This window comes from Oncorhynchus mykiss, chromosome 19 (genome assembly GCF_057628025.1).
Source record: "Oncorhynchus mykiss isolate SJ-2025 chromosome 19, ASM5762802v1, whole genome shotgun sequence".
NCBI lineage: Eukaryota > Metazoa > Chordata > Actinopteri > Salmoniformes > Salmonidae > Oncorhynchus > Oncorhynchus mykiss.
In genome coordinates this window covers 64115300-64129890 of record NC_143040.1, presented here as the reverse complement: position 1 = coordinate 64129890, position 14591 = coordinate 64115300, and positions in this window count along the sequence as shown.

The following is a 14591-nucleotide window of genomic DNA, read 5'->3' as shown; positions in this document are numbered from 1 at the left end:
TTTTCTTTATTATTTTGCTTAGGTCAGGGTGTGACAAGGATGGTTTGTTTAGTTTTTGTACTGTCTAGTGGTTTTTGTATGTCTAGCGGTTTTTGTAAGTCTAGGTGTTTATATGTCTATGGTTGCCTGGATTGGTTCTCAATCAGAGGCAGCTGTTTATCATTGTCTCTGATTGGGGACCATATTTAGGTAGCCATATTCCTTGGGTAGTTTGTGGGGATCTTATTCTATGTTCAGTTGCCTGTCTGCACGACGCAAATTAGCGTCACGGTTTGTTGTTGTGATAGTTTGTTCAGTGGTCTTTCTTAAATTAAATAAGTATGTACGCTTACCACGCTGCACTTTGGTCTCCTCCATACAATGACCATGACATTTCGCCTGCCTAAATCACCAGGCGGAAAATTAGTTAACAGACCATTAAGAAAGAGTTCCATACCTCTGTGCAAATAACAGCTAGTTTTCAGTTTTCTCCATTCCCAGACAGTCCTAAAAATTTTAGCTTGAGTAGTATGTCCATGCTACGAAGCTATTTTTGTTTATTTTTTGACCTTTTTAATTTAAAACAATCACCGTAAGGTACTTAATTGTTACCCAGAAATGATTTGATATTGAGATTAAAATGGCGGCATTGGACCTTCAAAAGATTGTAGCCTAACTGAGGTTCCCCAGAGAGCTGTTTAAGTGGTTGATTGAACATTGGCGACTGATGTTATTGACTTATTCCCCTCACAGTCTTCATGTCAATGAGCTGTCTGAGAGTGCCCGTTGTGACGACTGGCACTGACCTCCTGGCTAGTACGTTCAACAGTTGGGCACATTTTAGGAAGTCATACTATTAGCAGAGACTACTCAATTCTTGTCAACCCAGTGGAGACACATGCTCGTCATGTCCCAGTCCCATGCCAGGACAAGGTCTGTCTCCTCCCAGCCAATTATTCTCCCAAACCTCACCATCTTCACTACCCATCTGCAAAAGTATTTTTTGTTGCCGCAGGTCGGGGAAGCCGCCACCTGTCACCTTGATAGACGTTAACAAGCTTCGGATCTCAGAGCGGTGGAAGGGATGTTCTGTAAAAGCGGACAAACGGATGACACCCAGGGGTGTCTGGGTACGTCTGTCACATGGGTTGTAGCTGTTATCGCTAAGATGATTTAAAAAAACTCTGTTTTAAGTGAGAAGTAGGCATTGGTTTGAAGCCAAAAAAGAAAGGAAATTCACATGAGCACAACAATGCCAACTACACTCATGCTCTACCAAGGTTTTCCAGCACACAGTTTTGACCTATTTCAGTAGCCATGTTGGTCTATTGTATTTCAAATAATGTGTAGGCACGTTCCTTACGATTCAAACCTTCTCAAACAGCCTAATTCATAATCTTAGAGTAGGTGCTCCCACAACAATGTGATTTGTGCTGCATTCAAGATAAAGTATTGGATTCTTCACACGCCACACTAAGACATTATCCTATTACAATACCCTTTCAAGCATTTTTATTATTAAATGAATGCAAGCTTTGCGTTTATACCTACAAGACCGTCAGGCTTGATTGATTGAGCAGTTTTGTCTTCTAGTAATGTTGATAAAAGTCACCTTGTCCTAGAGAGATTTACATGGTTAACAAAACATCACGCTGGGGTAAGTCTACACGAAACACAGTCCTTATTTTATGTGTTTCTAAAATCCCCTATGTGAAAAACGAATGGTGGAAAAATGATTGGAACCATTTCCCTGTTTGACCGCTAGGTTTGATGGGTATTAAAACTCATACTGTGGTACTCATTTGGCTGTGACAGTCTTACATTGTAAAATATGACTCCATACCCATTGAAAGCAAAGTAAGAGTTTTACGTCATTGGCTTTTGAAGGTCGTATAACTCAGCCATAGAGAATAAACAAAGATATCCCCATGTGCGCTATAGCCGGGTCTTTCTTGTGCCTTTTACAGCTTGTTTCTAGCCTAAAGCTAGTTATAAATCCTATACATTTAAATAATTCTGGTTTGGGGGGACATAAGCCCCCTCCTCTAGAACCATGCACTGGAGTTATTGAAAAATATCAAACACATGGTAAAGTTGTTCTTTGGCACTGTTGATCACGTGTATTAAAATGTAAAAAACGACAGGAGAAGGTGCATACTGGAATTTATTATGGATGTTAGAAGCTGGTGGGTTTTTCCAAGCATGCATTTGCACACTGCAGTCAGTGCACAATCGAGGCGCTATTTACATGTAACATTAGCTAGTAATTTGTTTTCTCAGCGGATTGAGTTGTGTCCTGTCTAACAGTGAAATGTGGCTAGTAATTACCGAGCGAGTATTTGGCCTCTTTTGATATTTTTATTTATGTTTTAATTATGGACAACCAGTGTTGAGCTAAACTGAGTGAACTCAACTGTGAATGGCCCTGGCAAACCAAAAAACAAGCATGACGGGAAGACAGTTTGGATTTGGCTTCACTCCAATCGCATCGAGAGAGCATATGTTATTGACAGAAACTCGTTGTGCTTCTTGTTGTGTTGTCCTACGGTGTCTAGCTGTCTAGCTAAAATGGGCCCTTTCCTAAATTAGCCATGGATCCGATGGACTTCTGGTTTTACTTAATTCTCAGTACTGGCCAATGATTATAAAGGCGATTCTGATCCAACCATAAATGAATGCATTGTGCCCCTGGACTGAGAGGATGGAAGTTGAATATGTAGCTAAATATAGAAGGCAAATGTTAACTAACTAATGTTGCCCATGAAAGGAAGTTAGGCTAACGAGCAAGCATTTTAGCCAGGTAGCCTAGGACAACAAAAATGAAAGCGTGTACTGTATGACAGAGTGATAGACTGTTGCGTCAACATGAGAGGAGGATGGCGTTGGCGTTTCTCTACAAGTAGGGTGAGTCAACATGTTTTTTACTTGCACTCACTCACACACATGTTTTTGTTATCTTTTTTTGTCATTGTAATAGACTAAGCATATATGAGTTGATGTTGACATTTTGAAGTTGAAATGGTGTTGGAATAGTGGAGGCAGCTCCTGTTTTCTTTGCAACTTGCATTGTTCTAAATCAATAGTTGTTTAGAGGTCCAAAAATGTCAGAAACTTTAACCTGCTTGACAATGCTGTAGGTCATTTAACTGTTTTGTTACATGCAATATGCTTTGTGGACTTCACCAGCCAGAGGTTGCTCTGTTTTTGTGATGAAACAAAGGTGTGGTTGAATTTATTCTGCCACTGTGTCTTCTTATTGTCTCAGCCTCAGGCCTATACATCACAGTCGCCAGGCATGAACAGTTTATAGAGCAAACAACGTTTTTCTCACAACACATAGATTGTAATATGGCTTTTTTCTTTGTTTGGCTTCCCCAAGGAGAGAGAGACGATTAATCGGGGCAGGCAGGTCTATATCTTGGTAATCTGTATCTCGCAATGTCTTGTCTAGCAATACCTCGTAAATTCACCAAAGTATGTTAAAATATAGATTGGGCTATGAATGAGTATGTTTAAGCTAATCTTCATAGTGCCAATGAATATAAGTTGAATGAGACCAAATGTGGAATATAAAGTATTGTGCTTATAGCTTATTTAAATGATGTTGATGTCCTAGGTCAGGGCTCTCCGACCCTACTCCTGGAGAGCTACCTTCCTGTATGTTTTTGCTCCAATCCCAGTTGTAACTAACTTGATTCAGCATGTCAACCATCTAATTATTGAATCAGATGCGCTAGATTAGGGTTGGAGTGAAAACCTACATGATGGTAGCTTTCCGCAAACAGGTTTGGAAAGCCTTGTTCTTGGCTATAGATCTCAAAACAGGGCATCCCCGCTAAACTGCACTTTCTTATCCATAAACGCATCTCAAGTCTAAATAAGAATTACAAGGGGCAGTTTGTCATCTGGAGTAACATACATGCATAGGATAATAATTACAAGACCATTGTCTCTAGTAATAGCCTACCTGTCCGAATAGGGCTATAATATAACATGGCAAAGAACAGGCTTATCAGCGTAGCGTGCGCAGCATCATCCCATGTCAAATCAAATCAAATGTATTTATATAGCCCTTCGTACATCAGCTGATATCTCAAAGTGCTGTACAGAAACCCAGCCTAAAACCCCAAACAGCAAGCAATGCAGGTGTAGAAGCACGGTGGCTAGGAAAAACTCCCTAGAAAGGCCAAAACCTAGGAATAAACCTAGAGAGGAACCAGGCTTTTTTTTATTTTTTTTTATTTCACCTTTATTTAACCAGGTAGGCTAGTTGAGAACAAGTTCTCATTTGCAACTGCGACCTGGCCAAGATAAGGCATAGCAGTGTGAACAGACAACACAGAGTTACACATGGAATAAACAATTAACAAGTCAATAACACAGTAGAAAAAAGGGGAGTCTATATACATTGTGTGCAAAAGGCATGAGAAGGTAGGCAAATAATTACAATTATGCAGATTAACACTGGAGTGATAAATGATCAGATGGTTATGTACAGGTAGAGATATTGGTGTGCAAAAGAGCAGAAAAATAAATAAATAAAAACAGTATGGGGATGAGGTAGGTGAAAATGGGTGGGCTATTTACCAATAGACTATGTACAGCTGCAGCAATCGGTTAGCTGCTCAGATAGCAGATGTTTGAAGTTGGTGAGGGAGATAAAAGTCTCCAACTTCAGCGATTTTTGCAATTCGTTCCAGTCACAGGCAGCAGAGAACTGGAACGAAAGGCGGCCAAATGAGGTGTTGGCTTTAGGGATGATCAGTGAGATACACCTGCTGGAGCGCGTGCTACGGATGGGTGTTGCCATCGTAACCAGTGAACTGAGATAAGGCGGAGCTTTACCTAGCATGGACTTGTAGATGACCTGGAGCCAGTGGGTCTGGCGTCGAATATGTAGCGAGGGCCAGCCGACTAGAGCATACAAGTCGCAGTGGTGGGTGGTATAAGGTGCTTTAGTGACAAAACGGATGGCACTGTGATAAACTGCATCCAGTTTGCTGAGTAGAGTGTTGGAAGCAATTTTGTAGATGACATCGCCGAAGTCGAGGATCGGTAGGATAGTCAGTTTTACTAGGGTAAGTTTGGCGGCGTGAGTGAAGGAGGCTTTGTTGCGGGCTGAGGGGTGGCCAGTCCTCTTATGGCTGAGATTATAACAGAACATGGCCAAGATGTTCAAATGTTCATAAATGACCAATATGGTCAAATAATAATAATCACAGTAGTTGTTGAGGGTGCAGCAAGTCAGCACCTCAGGAGTAAATGTCAGTTGATCATTAAGAGTATCTCTACCACTCCTGCTGTCTCTAGAGAGTTGAAAACAGCAGGTCTGGGACAGGTAGCACGTCCGGTGAACCGTCAAGGCTGCGGACAGCAGAAATATTATAGTTCCTACACACCACCATATTAAAAGGCTAAGTTGATGAGCAAATGGGCGGTATCATGATCATGCCAGTCTTCTAGAAGGCACATTTTTTTATTTTTCTATTTCACCTTTATTTAACCAGGTAGGCCAGTTGAGAACACCTTTATTTAACCAGGTAGGCCAGTTGAGAACACCTTTATTTAACCAAGTAGGCCAGTTGAGAACACCTTTATTTAACCAGGTAGGCCAGTTGAGAACACCTTTATTTAACCAGGTCGGCCAGTTGAGAACACCTTTATTTAACCAGGTCGGCCAGTTGAGAACAAGTTCTCATTTACAACTGTGTCCTAGCCAAGATATAGCAAAGCAGTGCGACACAAACAACAACACAGAGTTACACATGGAATAAACAAATGTACAGTCAATACAATATAAAGAGTCTATATACAGTGTGTGCAAATGGCGTAAGGAGGTAGGCAATAAATAGGCCATGGTAGCGAAGTAATTACAATTTAGCATATTAACACAGGATTGTTAGATGTCCAGACGATGATGTGCAAGTAGACATACAGGTGTGCAAAAGAGCAACAGAGTAAATAAAAACAATATGGGGATGAGGTAGGTAGTTGGATGGGCTATTTACAGATGGGCTGTGTACAGCTGCAGTGATCAGTAAGCTGCTCAGATATCTGATGTTTAAAGTTAGTGAGGGACATATAAGTCTCCAACTTCAGCGATTTTTGCAATTCATTCCACTCATTGGCAACAGAGAACTGGAAGGAAAGGCGGCCAAAGCAGGTGTTGGCTTTGGGGATGACCAGTGTGCTGCGGGTGGGTGTTGTTATCGTGACCAGTGAGCTGAGATAAGGTGGAGCTTTACCTAATAAAGACTTATATATGACCTGGAGCCAGTGGGTCTGGCAATGAATACGTAGCGAGGGCCAGCCGATGAGAGCATACAGGTCGCAGTGGTGGGTGGTATATGGGGCTTTGGTGACAAAAGCGATTGCACTGTGATAGACTGTATCCAGATTGCTGAGTAGAGTGTTGGAGGCTATTTTGTAAATGACATTGCTGAAGTCGAGGATCGGTAGGATAGTCAGTTTTACGAGGGTATGTTTGGCAGCGTGAGTGAAGGAGGCTTTGTTGCGAAATAGGAAGCCTAATATAGACTTAATTTTGGATTGGAGTTGTTTAACATGAGTCTGGAAGGAGAGTTTACAGTCTTGCCAGACACCTAGGTATTTGTAGTTGTCCACATATTCTAAGTCAGAACCGTCCAGAGTAGTGATACTAGTGCGGGCGGGTGCGGGCAGCAATTGGTTGAAAAGCATGCATTTAGTTTTACTAATGTTTAAGAACAGTTGGAGGCCATGGAAGGAGTGTTGTATGGAATTGAAGCTCGTTTGGAGGTTTGTCAACAGTGTCCAAAGAAGGGCCAGATGTATACAGAATGGTGTTGTCTGTGAAGAGGTGGATCAAGGAATCACCCGCAGCAAGAGCGTCATCGTTGATATATACAGAGAAAAGAGTCAGCCCAAGAATTGAACCCTGTGGTACCCCCATAGAGACTGCCAGAGGTCCGGACAACAGGCTCTCTGATTTGACAAACTGAACTCTATCTGAGAAGTAGTTGGTGAACCAGGCGAGGCAGTCATTTGAGAAACCAAGGCTGTTGAGTCTGCCGATAAGAATTCGGTGATTGACAGAGTCGAAAGCCTTGGCCAGGTCGATGAAGATAGCTGCACAGTACTGTCTTTTGTTGATGGCGGTTATGATATTGTTTAGTACCTTGAGATTGGCTGAGGTGCACCCGTGACCAGCTCGGAAACCGGATTGCACAGCGGAGAAGGTACGGTGGGATTCGAAATGGTCAGTGATCTGTTTGTTAACTTGGCTTTCGAAGACTTTAGAGAGGCAGGGCAGGATGGATATAGGTCTGTAACAGTTTGGGTCTAGATTGTCACCTCCTTTGAAGAGGGGGATGACCACGGCAACTTTACAATCTTTAGGAATCTCGGATGATAAGAAAGAGAGATTGAACAGACTGGTAAATAGGGGTTGAAACAAGGGCGGCGGATCATTTTATGAAGAGAGGGTCCAGATTGTCTCGCCCAGCTGATTTGTACATGTCCAGGTTTTGCAGCTCTGTCAGAACATCAGCTATATGGATTTGGGTCAAGGAGAAGCTGGGGAGGCTTGGGCAAGTAGCTGCGGGGGGTGCGGAGCTGTTGGCCGGGGTTGGGGTTGCCAAGATGAAAGCATGGCCAGCCATAGAGAAATGCTTATTGACATTTTCGATTATCATGGATTTATCGGTGGTGACAGTGTTTCCTATTCTCAGTGCTGTGGGCAGCTGGGAGGAGGTGCTCTAATTCTCCATGGACTTTACAGTGTCCCAAAACGTTTTGGAGTTAGAGCTACAGGATGCAAATTTATGTTTGAAAAAGCTAGCCTTTGCTTTCCTAACTGACTGCTTGTATTGTTTCCTGACTTCCCTGAAAAGTTGCGTATCGCGGGGACTATTCAATGCTAGTGCAGTCCGCCACAGGATGTTTTTGTGCTGGTCGAGGGCAGTCAGATCTGGAGTGAACCAAGGGCTATATCTGTTCTTAGTTCTACATTTTTTGAAAGGGGCATGCTTATTTAAGATGGTGAGGAAATTACTTTAAAGAACGACCAGGCATCCTCTACTGATGGGATGAGTTCAATATTCTTCCAGGGTACCCGGGCCATGTCGATTAGAAAGGCATGCTCGCAGAAGTGTTTTAGGGAGCGTTTGACAGTGATGAGGGGTAGTCGTTTGACTGCGGACCCAGAGCGGATGCAGGCAATGAGGAAGTGATCGCTGAGATCTTGATTGAAAAAAGCAGAGATATATTTGGAGGGCAAGCTGGTGAGGATAATATCTATGAGGGTGACCATGTTTACGGATTTAGGGTTGTACCTGGTGGGTTCATTTATAATTTGTGTGAGATCGAGGGCATCTAGCTTAGATTGTAGGACTGCCGATGTTTTAAGCATATCCCAGCTTAGGTCACCTAACAGAACGAACTCTGAAGATAGATGGGGGTCAATCAATTCACATATGGTGTCCAGGGCACAGCTGGGAGCTGAGGGGGTCTATAACAGGCGGCAAGAGTGAGAAACTTATTTCTGGAGAGATTCATTTTTGAAATTAGAATCTCAAACTGTTTGTGCATAGACCTGAAAAGTATGACATAACTTTGCAGGCTATCTCTGCAGTGGATTGCAATTCCTCCCCCTTCAGCAGTTCTATCTTGACAGAAAATGTTGTAGTTGGGGATGGAAATCTCAGAATTTTTGGTGGCCTTCCTAAGCCAGGATTCAGATACGGCAAGGACATCAGGGTTGGCGGAATGTGCTAAAGCAGTGAGTAAAACTTAGGAAGGAGGCTTCTGATGTAAACATGCATGAAACCAAGGCTTTTACAGTTACAGAGGTCAACAAATGAGAGTGCCTGGGGACACACAGGTCCTGGGTTAACCTCTACATCACCCGAGGAACAGAGGAGGAGTAGGATGAGGGTACGGCTAAAGCCAACCAAAACTGGTCATCTAGTGCGTTGGGGACAGAGAATAAAAGGAGTAGATGGTAGGATTCAGGGCATAATGGACAGACAGAGGTATGGTAGGGTGTGGGTACAGTGGAGGAAACCTTGGCATTGAGTGACAGTAAGAGCGGTTGCATCTCTGGATGCACTAGTTATGCTGGGTGCGGTCACCGCACGTGTGCGAGGTGGGACAAAAGAGGTATCAGAGGCATGTTGAGTGGGACTCAGGGCTCCGCATTAAATTAAAACAATGATAACTATCTTAAACAACAGTATACAAGGCATATTGACATTAGAGAGAGATAAAAGTGAGGAGCAGCTAGCTAGCGGCGATGATCCGATGCAAAGGTCCAGAGCTTATGGCAAGATTCTGGTGGTGTAGTGGATTCTAGTCGTCTATGTGAAGAGTCTGGGAAGCATCAGCTGAGTAGCCGAGTGAACATAGGGTCCACTGAGCAGGCCGGGAGATGGTCTGGCTCCAAGGCTAGCTTCGTGGCTGGGCCACTCGGTAGCAGCTAGCTAGCTGCGATGATCAGGAGTAATGGTCCAGGGCTTACGTCAGGAATCCGGTGTTGTAGTGGAGAAAAACAGTCCGGTATGCAAGTATTATCAATGCTAAAAGCGGCTGAGGTCTGTGCTAAGGGTAAAAGCCACTAGCAGTGGCTAACAATGACTAAGTAACTAGTAGCTAATTAGCTGGTTAGCCTCTGATGGCTAGCTTCTGATGGAGGTTCTGGCTATAGGGTCTAAAAATAGCAGATCCTTATCACATTAGGTGAGGCGGGTTGCCGGAAGCTATATTTAATTTAAAATGGAAAAAGAGATTGAAAATATATATACTGTATATATATACAAAAAATGACAGAACAAAACAGAATTTACACGTGAGAACAACAAACAACGTCTTCACTGCCACGCCATCTTGGCGTATTGCAGTCCTAGTCTTCCGAATCCGTTTCAGCGTATTTTGGGAGTCGAGCAAGAGTCGACTCCTTCAACTCCAGCCACAGGAGTCGGAGTCGAGCAAGAGTTGATTATTTTCGATTCCAACCACAGGAGACGGAGTCGGTGCACAACTAGCCTAGGTTTGTTCTCATATACAGTTAAAGTCTGAAGTGTACATACACCTTAGCCAAATACATTTCATCCTAGTAAAAATTCCCTGTCTTAGGTCCGTCAGGATCACCACTTTATTTTAAGAATGTGAAATGTCAGAATAATAGTAGAGAGAAAGATTTCTTTCAGCTTTGATTTCTTTCATCACATTCCCAGTGGGTCAGAAGTTTACATACACTCAATTAGTGTTTGGTATCATTGCCTTTAAATTGTTTAACTTGGGTCAAACGTTTCGGGTAGCCTTCCACAAGCTTCCCACAATAAGTTGGGTGAATTTTGGCCCATTCTTCTTGACAGAACTGGTGTAACTGAGTCAGGTTTGTAGGCCTCCTTGCTCGCACACGCTTTTTCAGTTCTGCCCACACATTTTCTATGTGGTTGAAAAACAAGTTTTAATGACTCCAACCTAAGTGTATGTAAACTTCCGACTTCAACTGTACTTCTCATAACTTGGGTAGCCTGGTGAAGCAGCAGTTGTGCATTTCTTGAACTGATGTTAGATCTCTGAGCTACAGCTTAAAAAGATATTAGCGTTGTCAGAAATGCTACAAAAAGGTAGCACACTATTGGTTCTCTATTGGCATGTGAGAGCGATTAAATTATAAATGTTTTCAAAACTGTTGTCCCTACAAACGTATTCAGTCAGCATGGTGGCAAGTCTAATGGTCACTCTACGGACACTTTATGGGGCAGTTGAGTTGTGCTGCCATCAGGGAAACTGGCAGGTGATTATGGAAGATGGGAACGGAACATGTAGCTACAATGAACATGGATGTTTGTTTTGTCTGACTGGTTTTTGGTGACAGTCCTTCACTTCTTGGTTATTTGGAGCCACAAAGGTGCAGACTAAAGGAATTATACGGTAAGTTGCAACAATTCAAGCGTCTGAACATGTCCCCCGAGCCCATTTGAGAATTTCGCCTATGATTTTGGCTGGCAGTTTTCTGGTGACTGTAGTTCCCTACTGTAATGAATGAATGAGTTTGATTTTATTAGTTAGTCTTACTGGGGTCTGACACATAATGAAAAAAACGTTAAAGACAAAATACTTTACGATTTACATACATTTAAAACATGAACATGTAGTGTGTGAGTGTGTGTGTGTGTATATGTGTGTGTGTGCATCTAGCAGTTACACATTAGTGATGTGAAGGTCAGCTGTTTCTTCACCCTCACCCGCCTGCAATAGCCAATAACCCATCTGCAACCGCCCAACTATATGTGATAAGATGAAAATCTGAGGCCCGCACCCAACCCTAACCTGCAAATATAGAACATTTGCTATGAGCTACAGTCTAATACTGCAGATAAAAAAATGTTGACATTTTTTCCTGATTTAGATATGTTTCTGCTTATAATTACCAACATTTTGGTGGGCTGTTTGTTAGTCAACTTGGCTATACATGTAGCCATTAGACTGTATGTTGCCCTAGAAAACTAAACAAACCGTTGCTCAACAGAATAATGTAATAGAGCGATAGAATGAATGCTTCAATCTAGTTGACATCGGTAAAGTTCTCTGTCATCTTTCGCGGATCAAAGACGTTTTATGAATGAGGAGAAATTACAATAACGCAAAAAAATAATAACAATTCTGTGCAAATGTGTACAAACTAAATTTGACAGGTTGTAAGGAAAAAGAAAGCTGTGAAAACATCCATCATGTTTCTGATAAGATTTGATTTTGGCTTCGATGCACATTTTATGTAGTTGAAATAATATGATGAAGACAGCACCTCTTCAGATTGCATCTGAGCATTGCATTCTCTCAAGATGCAGAAAGAAAGAAGTCAACATAGCCGGCACTGCTATCATCCATCCTCTTTAACCACTTCACCAAATCTTTTCCAAACATGACTCTGTTTTTTCTTTTCTGTCCCTTCCTCCTCTTTATTTTCAACTCTCTTTTCACAGCTTTTGTCTTATTGAATTAAACTTCGACAATGTCCTTTTTGCCTCTGTGGATTGAGGTTAACTTTTTCTTCCCGATCCCAAAAGCATTATTTGGTTTTCTGCCTGTTCCCAAAAGCATTATTTGGTGATTGGATGTGTAGGCGTGCATACACTTAAGCCCTAAAGTTTAGGCTTATGCACAATACCAGATCACCTAAATAATGAAAGAAAAACCTCAACGTAGCCTATATAAATTCCACAAGAACTATTCATTTATGGATTTTTTTGAGGTATTGTTTCTCTTTATTCAACCCGCCCGCCAGCCAGCCACCCTTCAGCCTCAAAATATTTAATTACTCTAAACCCGTTTGCCCCTCAGATATAACCACGGGACTGCAGGTTATGAGTCAACCCGTGCATCACTATTACATACAGTGCCTTGCGAAAGTATTCGGCCCCCTTGAACTTTGCGACCTTTTGCCACATTTCAGGCTTCAAACATAAAGATATAAAACTGTATTTTTTTGTGAAGAATCAACAACAAGTGGGACACAATCATGAAGTGGAACGACATTTATTGGATATTTCAAACTTTTTTAACAAATCAAAAACTGAAAAATTGGGCGTGCAAAATTATTCAGCCCCTTTACTTTCAGTGCTGCAAACTCTCTCCAGAAGTTCAGTGAGGATCTCTGAATGATCCAATGTTGACCTAAATGACTAATGATGATAAATACAATCCACCTGTGTGTAATCAAGTCTCCGTATAAATGCATCTGCACTGTGATAGTCTCAGAGGTCCGTTAAAAGCGCAGAGAGCATCATGAAGAACAAGGAACACACCAGGCAGGTCCGAGATACTGTTGTGAAGAAGTTTAAAGCCGGATTTGGATACAAAAAGATTTCCCAAGCTTTAAACTTCCCAAGGAGCACTGTGCAAGCGATAATATTGAAATGGAAGGAGTATCAGACCACTGCAAATCTACCAAGACCTGGCCGTCCCTCTAAACTTTCAGCTCATACAAGGAGAAGACTGATCAGAGATGCAGCCAAGAGGCCCATGATCACTCTGGATGAACTGCAGAGATCTACAGCTGAGGAGGGAGACTCTGTCCATAGGACAACAATCAGTCGTATATTGCACAAATCTGGCCTTTATGGAAGAGTGGCAAGAAGAAAGCCATTTCTTAAAGATATCCATAAAAAGTGTCGTTTAAAGTTTGCCACAAGCCACCTGGGAGACACACCAAACATGTGGAAGAAGGTGCTCTGGTCAGATGAAACCAAAATTGAACTTTTTGGCAACAATGCAAAACGTTATGTTTGGCGTAAAAGCAACACAGCTGAACACACCATCCCCACTGTCAAACATGGTGGTGGCAGCATCATGGTTTGGGCCTGCTTTTCTTCAGCAGGGACAGGGAAGATGGTTAAAATTGATGGGAAGATGGATGGAGCCAAATACAGGACCATTCTGGAAGAAAACCTGATGGAGTCTGCAAAAGACCTGAGACTGGGACGGAGATTTGTCTTCCAACAAGACAATGATCCAAAACATAAAGCAAAATCTACAATGGAATGGTTCAAAAATAAACATATCCAGGTGTTAGAATGGCCAAGTCAAAGTCCAGACCTGAATCCAATCGAGAATCTGTGGAAAGAACTGAAAACTGCTGTTCACAAATGCTCTCCATCCAACCTCACTGAGCTCGAGCTGTTTTGCAAGGAGGAATGGGAAAAAATGTCAGTCTCTCGATGTGCAAAACTGATAGAGACATACCCCAAGCGACTTACAGCTGTAATCGCAGCAAAAGGTGGCGCTACAAAGTATTAACTTAAGGGGGCTGAATCATTTTGCACGCCCAATTTTTCAGTTTTTGATTTGTTAAAAAAGTTTGAAATATCCAATAAATGTCGTTCCACTTCATGATTGTGTCCCACTTGTTGTTGATTCTTCACAAAAAAATACAGTTTTATATCTTTATGTTTGAAGCCTGAAATGTGGCAAAAGGTCGCAAAGTTCAAGGGGGCCGAATACTTTCGCAAGGCACTGTATACATGTCAGTACATACCAGTGGAGGCTGCTGATTGGAGAACGGCTCATAATAATGGATGAAATGGAGTCAATGGAATGGTATCAATCATGTGGTTTCCAGTAGGTTGATACCATTTCATTGACCTCATTCCAGCCATTACTATTAGCTGTCCTCCCCTCAGCATGCAGCCTCCACTGGTAGACACACAAAAAGTAGGTCACAATGTCAATAGCACTCCACACTACCCTCATGCCCCCTCCACATCGACGGGCCTGTAGGGGAGTGGGTAGAGAGTTTCAAGTTCCTCTGTGTCCAAATCACTAAGAACTTAAAAATGGTCCACACACACACACACACACACACACACACACACACACACACACACACACACACACACACACACACACAGTCGTGAAGAAGGCGCGAAAGAAGAAGGCGCCTCTTACCCCTCAGGACGTTGAAAATGTTTGGCATGTGCCATCAAATCCGCAAAAAGTTCTACAGCTGTACCATTGAGAGCATCTTGACTGGTGCATCACTGCTTGGTATTGCAACAGCACCACCCTCGATCGCATGTGTGGACAGCCCAGTACATCACTGAGGCCCGAGTTCCCTGCCATCCAGGACC